Source organism: Capra hircus, chromosome 17 (assembly GCF_001704415.2).
Source record: "Capra hircus breed San Clemente chromosome 17, ASM170441v1, whole genome shotgun sequence".
Classification (NCBI taxonomy): Eukaryota; Metazoa; Chordata; class Mammalia; order Artiodactyla; family Bovidae; genus Capra; species Capra hircus.
This window is the reverse complement of record NC_030824.1, coordinates 6,564,174-6,572,977: the sequence shown is the minus strand read 5'-3', so window position 1 is coordinate 6,572,977 and position 8,804 is coordinate 6,564,174.

The window sequence follows — 8,804 nt, the reverse complement described above, 5'->3', positions numbered from 1 at the left end:
AAGTGAAGTGAAGTCGCTCAGTTGTGTCCGACTCTTTGCGACCCCATGGATTGTAGCCTACCAGGGTCCTCTGTCTATGGGATTTTCCAGGCAAGAATACTGGAGTGGGGTACCATTTCCTTCTCCAGGAGATCTTCCCGACCCAGAGATAACCACTGCTAATATGTTGGCTTTGCTGGCAAAGGTCCATATAGTCAAAACTATAGGAGTCATGTACGGATGTGAGAGTTGGACCAAAAGAAGGCTGAGCACTGAAGATGCTTTCGAATTGTGGTGCTGGAGAAGACTCTGAAGAGTCCCTTGGACTGCAAGGAGATCAAACCAGTCAATTCTAAAAGAAATCAACCCTGAATATTCATTGGAAGGACTGATTCTGAAGCTGAAGCTCCGATATTTGACCATCGGATGCGAAGAACTGACTCATTGGAAAAGACCCTGATACTGGGAAAGACTGAAGGCAGGAGGAGAAGGGGATGACAGAGGATGAGATGCTGGGATGGCATCACCGACTCAATGGACGTGAGTTTGAGCCAGCTCCGGGAGTTGATGATGGACAGGGAGGCCTGGCGTGCTGTAGTCCATGGGGTCGCGAAGAGTTGGACATGACTTAGTGACTGATCAACAATGCACAGAGCTTTATATCTGCTTTTTCTCACTTATCATTATGTTATCACCATTTTCATATGTTACTATGTATTTTTCTTCCTTCCTAGAGCATCAATTTTATTCCTGAATGTGGAGAAAATAATTTTTATGTTAAAATTAACATGGGCATATTTTGAAGTGGAAGGCAAAATGTGCTGGAATTTTGTAACTAAGCCATGAGGCTTTGTGGCTTAACCTCTACCTTAGACCCTCAGAGCTATGCATTAACTCTTTGCCATTTGGTGGGTAGGTCTGAGAAGTATCAGTCTACCATTTTTATATAATATTCACCAAGCATCATTTACCTAATAAATATTTACATATTATATAAAATATATACTTAATCTATACTTACATATATTTATATTATATACTTATATGCAATATACTCAATATGCCCTGGTGGCTCAGACAGTAAAGAATCTTCCTGCAGTGTAGGAGACCCAAGTTTGATCCCTGGGTTGGGAAGATCCCCTGGAAGAGGGATTGACTACCTACTGTAGTATTCTTGCCTGGAGAATTCCAATGGACAGAGGAGCCTGGCAGGCTACAGTCCACGGGGTCGCAAAGAGTCAGACATGACTGAACGACTAACCCTTTCACTACTTTTTCAATACATATAAAATAGTTTTGTTGAGATATAATTCATACACCACACAATTCACCCGAAGTGTTTATTTCTGTAATTTTTTCAGTGTGTTCACAAAATTTTGCAACTATTACTAGAGTCGATTCTAGAACACGTTCATTGCCTCCAAGAGACGTATCCTATGCATTTGCTTTCATTTTCCATCTCACCCCGGTTCCTGACAGCCAGTGATCTACTTCCTGTCTCTAGATTTGCCTTTTGGTTTCCTATCAATGGAATCATTCACGACGCGGCGCTTTGTATACGGCTTTCACTCAGCATAATGCTCCCAAGGTTCATCCTCATTGTGGCAGGTATTATCAGCACTTCATTTTCTTTTTATGACTGAATGATTGCTCACTGTATGGAGAGACCACATTTTCTTGATTCTCCTTTTTGGATGACAAGTGCTGCTGTGAACATTTGTGTCTAAATTTTTGTGTGGACATAACATTTTCATTTCTCTTGGATGCATACCTAGGAGTGGAATTGCTGGCTCCTCTGGTAACCCTGTTTTTCCTTTTTAGGACCTGAAGAATATTTTTCCAAAGCAGTTGCATCATTTTATGGTCCCATCAGCAGGGTGTGAAGGTTCCTTTTTCTCCACATCCTTTGCAACACCCTAGTGGGTGTGAAGTGGTATTTCACTGTGGTTTTGGTTTGTGTTTCCCGAATGACTAATGTTGATCATCTTCTTCTGTGCTTATTGGCCATTTCTATGCCTTCTTTGGAGACATGTCTATTTAAACCACTTGCCCATCTTTAAATTAGGTGATTTGTCCTTTTATATTGAGTTATAAAAGTTCTTTTAATATTCTAGATACAAGTCTCTTATCAGATACATGATTTGCAAATATTTTCTTCCATTCTGTAGGCTGTCTTCACTTTCTTGATGCTATCCTTTGAAGAACGAAAGTGTTTAAATTTTTATGAAGCTTTGAGAAGATTTTCTAGACATGATTTTATTTGATTTACTGTTTTGTATGAGTACGCTACAATTTGTTTAACTAACACTGACTGCTGAAGTCTCACACTGCTGCTGTTCATGTTCATCAGGCTGGTGATGCCATCCAACCATCTCGTCCTCTCTTGTCCCTTCTCTTTGAAGGCAGGAGGAGAAGGGCACGACAGAGGATGAGATGGGTGGATGGTATCACCAACTCAATGGACATGAGCTTGAACAAGCTCTGGGAGTTGGTGATGGACTGGCAGGGAAGTCTCGCGTGCTGTAGTTCATGGGGTCATAGAGTCAGACACCACTGAGCGACTGAACTGAACTGAACACTGACTGCTGAAGTCTTGAATTGTTTTCCATTTCTTCGCCGTTCTTAATCATGTTTAGCTGTATGTGTCTGGAAAAGGAAGCTCCGAGCACAATGCTGTTGCCCTTCTTAGGACAAAGCCCCGGAAGGGCAACTACTCTGCCTGAGATTAAGAATGCTCTTACGCCTCTTACCAGCTTGCTTTCCAAAAAAGTCACGGAACCCACGTACCTTTCTCTGCTCGCCACTCATCCCTATGGTGCATGTAAGTGTCCAGTCAATGCATCCTCTGGTAATATTATTCACAAAGTAAACTTCATTAGTGAATTCACTGAATTTAAGATGTGTGTTTTTTTAGCTGGTCTGAGGAAAAAAATGTTGAGGTTGATCAGAGGCAAGTAAGAAATGGCTAATTAGATTCCCAGACTCTTTCAAGCGATGTACTTTCATTGCTTTTGTTGTCCAGACTACACCTGTCTGGGATGAGAAAGCATCTTCTTCGTGAAGTTCTTTGGAAAGGCCGCTTCCGTGCTGGGAGCAAGAAATGGCAGCTCTGAGAAACCCGTGCTGGCCGGCAGTGGGCACCCTTCGTTGCCACTCATTGCACATTCTTCTTTGTGTCATTGTTAATGTACTTCTCCCTTCCTGGAGACAGAAAAAGAATCCATTCAAGTTAATCCCAAGTTCCAGTTTGGTGGGGTTTGACCATCCAGGAAATCTGATTATCCGGCAGTTTGGCAGCCTGTGGTTTTAAACAGTCTTTCAATGATTGAGTCATCCAGCAAACATTTCTGGAGCTCCTGTCGTGCACAGCTATCGTACTAGACATTAGGGACAGAGCTATGCATCAGACTTGTGATCTCGTGTTTATAACCACCAGAAGTTCTGGAACTCTTTTAAAAATCTGATGAAAATGTAGGACCCCATCCCCCTCTAAATAAACCTGTGTATCCACACATAGGATATTATGTGCTAACGGCCTCCTCAGAGACCATCAGTGGATTTCCTGGCAGGGGTGGGGGGTGCCGGGCATGGAGCCAAATTCAGATTCATAGTCATATTCCAGTAAATGAGAGAAAAAAAATGATGCCGTGTCATATCTGTGTCATTATCATTACGTAACACCTTGAAGCCTGAGTCCTGAGTGAGGCTCTCCTTCCTCATACAGCAGGTTTTGGTAGTCTTGGCCATCTGAACACTGGTTCCTAGGTGCTATGCTGGGGCTGTTTGAGGTGCTGCAGTTTAGCAGAAAGTTAGACAGACATGATCCTGGGTTTCATGGAGCCTGCAGTCTGGGGAGGCACTTCTGTCCTCCCCTGACCTGGGCTACCCTGGGGATGTTTGCTGGATCTCAGCAGGGTGTTTGTCCTCCGCTGTCACTGATAGTGTGTCAGGAAGAAACAAGAGCGACGGAGCTGAGGACAGGACACGCAGGTGGCGGTGATGTCAGGATGTTCGGCTATCATGACGCTTGATGACCTCCGGTCAAGGCAGGGACTGCCGATTGCTGAGTCCAGCCAGGTTCTTTTAGGTGATATCAGAGCCCATTTAGGGTTTTGGGAACCACCGTGCCTCAAATAGTGGAAATCGAAGCCTTTTATCTGTGGGCATGAAACAAAGCCAAGAAGCGTGGGCAGCAAGGTCCTCCAGGTCGGAGAGGTCTGCAGGCTACTTGGCGTGCAGTCTGTACCACACCACCACACCACCCAAATCCTGTTAGACTGACGAGGAACGGCAGGTCCCGCTGCCTGCCTCCCAAAGGAGCAAAGGCAATCGGACGTGGGAAGACATCTTTCTGGGCTGAATCAGTCACAGGTTTCCCTTGTTGAATTCCAGATGAGCTCTTGGGCCCCCTTTCTTTCACCCCACCGTCGCACAAAAGGAGCACAGAAGATCTCTGAAGCAGGAGGCAGGCAACTGCTTCAGAACAGGCAATGGAGCAACACAGAGAGAAATCCTAGCTACGAAGCCTTGATGTCCCGCTGTCCTAAGTGGGACTGTCTGAGAGATAGGCGAACCTGGGAAATTGAAGGAGGGTGTTGACTTAGACCTGGGCCAGTTCATCAAATGCTCGTGATCCTGTGATTGTGTTCTTCTCCTGGGTCGCAGCCTTTGAGCAACCAATGAAAGCTATGGACCCTCTCCCATTCGTTATTACTGTGAATAACTTGATGAGGTTTTTGGACCATGGAAACCCAACCATGGGTTGCTAGGTGATTCCTGGAAAGCAAATCTTATGTACAGTCCACTGAGGGAGATGAAATGTACATGTATGATAATTATTGCTATTAAAGAAGGGAAGAATGATACAAATCAGGCAAACTTGTTCTAAAGGGTAAGATAGTAAATACTGTAGTCTTTGTGAGCCATTCAGTATCTTGCTGCAACTGCTCAGCCCTGTGGCTGTAGCATTAAAGCAGCCAGGGATGATTCGTAAATGAATGGGCATGGGTGTGTTCCAATAAAACTTTATTTACAAAAATAGGCAGTGGCCATATTTGGCTATGGGTTATAGCTTTCTGACTTCTGATGATAGTGACAGCCAGTGTTTAGGAACACTCACCATAAGCCAAAATCTGAGTATGTTTTATTATATTATTATTGTTGATCAGTCGCTCAGGTGTGTCTGACTCAGCGACCCCACGGACTGCAGCACGCCAAGCTTCCCTGTCCTTCACCATCTCCTGAAGTTTGCTCAAAGTCATGTCCATTGAGTCAGTGATGCCATCCAACCATCTCTTCCTCTGCCACCCCCTTCTCCTTCTGCCCTCAATCTCTCCCATCATCAATAATAGAATAATTATGGGGCTATTATTATCCCTATTTTACAGATGAGAAATCAGTGTTGTAAGATGCCCAAGGACACTTGGCTGGTAATTGATGGAGCTAGACTCTGATTTTATTGCTTTGTTCCTAAGATATGGTCACAAAAATTTTTATGAAGGATAAGAAGTAGGAGATGATGTTAATAGTAGTAATAATAATAATAATAATTTACTGAGAGTCTGCTAGGTGTCAGGTGCTATGCTAACTTTATTTGGGTTAAGGTAAGTCATCCCAACCACAACTCTCTGCCACTATCATTACCTCTGAGAGGAAACTGAGCCACAGAGAGGTCAAACCACTTGCTTTAGGTCACACAGCTCATAAGTGGTAGGGCAGGAATCACATTCAGGCTATGCTCCCAATCTTCAGTTGCTGTCTCAAAGCCCTCAGCCTGCAGGAATACCCTCTTTCTCATCTGCGAGGATGTGGGCTCTGACCAATTAGGAAGCAGCCCTGAGTCAAGATTGTGGGTCCCACAGCCCGCCCCCCGCACCCCGGGCCCGACCCCCGCACCCCCTCCCCCCCCCCCGCACCGGGCCCGCCCACTAGCCTGTTGCTACCACGTTAGTTCTTGGATCAGAGGTGTTCCTTGGAGAGGGTCCAGGGTAGCTGGGTTTTCCCAACTGGCCAGGACGCATTTTGATATTTACAGATCCAGCTCAGTCATCCAGCTGTGTTCCTACAAGGTGAGCTGCCTGAAGATGCCGGCCTCGGCAGAAGTATGCGGATGCGCACGGAGCAGGAAGCCCGAGTGGTGAGCAGCAACGTCAGGGGAGTCTGGGTGCCCGGAGGCTGTGCCCGCTGCGGCCTGGGGCTCTGGGCGTCCCCAGGACCCTCACCCCTCCCTTAGCGGCAGCGGACTGAGTTCTGGGCTTGTCTCTGAGTCAGAGGCCTCTGCAGGAAAATAAACTTTCTGTCCTAAAAGGAGGAGGGAACAGCTCACTTTTTAAAAATAGGAGAGGCAGCCCCGTTGCTATGACGAATTTCTCATGTTTCTCCGTGTTTTTAAAAAATTTTTATTTTTTTTATGACCCACATAAAAAGGTACATACAGCCTTCCTGTAAGATTATATGAAAAAATCTTCATCTTATGCCCAGTTCGAGTAAGATTCAAGGGGCTATGGGTCAAGAGAGCTTGTGTTAAGGCCTTTGAAGGTTCTTAGATCTTTGACATTTTGGGGACCCACCCCGCACCACTGCTAACCTCAACGTGTCCCTACAGATGCCATTATACATATGTGTTTTTAATTAAAAAACAAATACCTGAAAAGGTGTTAAAAAAGTAATTCATATATATGGGGCTTAGGAAAAATAAATTATTTTTTGTGTTCTTGTGATCTGTGCTTTTCTATTTCTAAACGCAAGTGTGGTTGGATAGCAGTTAACTCACCAATGTATTATAGACATTGAATCAGACACATTAATTTTGAGTTTGCAGTTGTCTTTTGATGTTCTGGGGTCAATCTGCTTGTGAGTTCAGGTTTCAGATATCTCTGTGGGCCCTCCCCAAGTTTGTAAATCTCAGGTTCTGGGCCTCTAGTGTGGGACCACAGAGGTAGGTGCCAGAAGCAACTCTGAGGCCTCAGTTTCCCCATAAGCAAAATGGGCGTGTTTCAGGAAAAGAAGTGCAGAGAGATGGAGGGAGAGAATGATAAAGCAAATTGGGCAAAATATAAATAATTGGAGACTATGGGTGAAGGTTTTAGGGAGTTCCCACTTTCCTGCATTTTAAAATGATACCTTGAGCATATATTCAGAACAGACAAAAACTGTAGCCCCAAAACATACATGCACCCCAATGTTCCAAGGTTCACTGCAGTGCTACATACAGTAGCTAAGTCAAGGAAGCAACCTAAACGCCCATCGGCAGATGAGTGGATAAAGAAGAGGTGGTGCACATACACAGTGGAGTATTACCCAGCCATGAAAAGAGGGAAACAGTGCCATTTGCTGCAACGTGGATGGACCCAGAGAATGTCATAGTAAGTGAAGTAAGTCAGGAAGAGATAGACAAGCCCCCTATGATAGCACTTATACATTGAATCTAAAACTTGACACAAATGAGCTTCTCTACGAAACAGAAACAGACTCACAGACGTCGAAAACAGACTTGTGGTCACCAAGAGGGGGAGGTGCGGGGGAGGGATGGACTGGGGGTTTGCGATTAGCAGGTACAAACTATTATACAGAGAATGAATAAGCAGCAAGGTCCTACTGTATAACACAGTTCCCCATGTTTAATATCCTGCGATAAGCCATAGTGAAAAGGAATATATATATTATATAAAATATATATTACTGAATCACTGTTGTACTGCAGAAATTAATACAACTTACTTCAATAAAATAAAGGGCACTTCCCTAGTGGTCCAGGGGCTAGGACTCTGTTCTCCTAATGCAGGGGCCCTGGGTTTGATTCCTGGTCAGGGAACTAAATCCCACCTGTCTCAACTAAAGAGTTCACATTCGGCAATGAACACTATAGATCCTGAGTGCTGCAGTTAAGACCCGGGGCAGCCAAATAAATAAATACATAAATTCTTTAAATGAAATAAAAAAAGAGAGAGATGAAGCCTAATCTGCCACCTTGTAACAACAGTTTCTATGGGAATAAACAGAGTCTTTTCAGGCCGTGAAGGGTATCAAGTCTCTCGGTACTAGTATTCCTGTATCAGGCCTTGGACTTCAGAATCCTATTTAAAAAAAAAAACAACAAAAGTTAAAAACCTCAACAAAAGCCTTGTCACTCCAAGGAAGGGGAAAAAACCTTTTCTGCCATGTTCAGAATGGTGGCCCAACACTAGAGCTTCTGATGGGGGCAGGGGCAGCTCGACTCTGCCTGTTTCTCACCGGAGGGGTGGGGGGCTCCTTGACCTCCACCTTGAATCTGAGGCCTGGCCAGCTGGGAGCCCTGGTCCTCTCTCAGCCTCCCTGATGTATCTCCCAGCTGATCACAGTGAAGCTTGTTAAAGTTTGGCTTTGGAGGCCTGGGGCCTGGGACAGGCCGTGCCTGTAGTGGTAGCACCTGAGGAAGGAGGAAGAGGTAATTTCCCCAAATCTGCCCAGAGGCCAGTTTCTCCCAGCTCCTTTTCCAGGCTCCCTCCGCAGCCCCGCGCAGTGTGCTTCGTCCTCCTGGAAAGCTGCTTCCTCATCCCCTCCTTCTGCCGACCCTCCTCCACTTCCTCCCCTCTGCTTACCCCCTCCTCCCTCCTCCAGCCTCTGCAGATGAGCAAACTGAGGCTCAGAGAGGTGAAAGGACTTGCCCACCCAGCTCCCAGTGGTGGAGACAGGGATTTCATCATATCGGGCTAAGTCGCTTTAGTCGTGTCCAACTCTGTGTGACCCCGTGGACTGTCGCCCGCCAGGCTCCACTGTCCGTGGGATTCTCCAGGCAAGACTACTGGAGTGGGTGGTCATTCCCTTCTCCAAGGGGATCTTCCCCA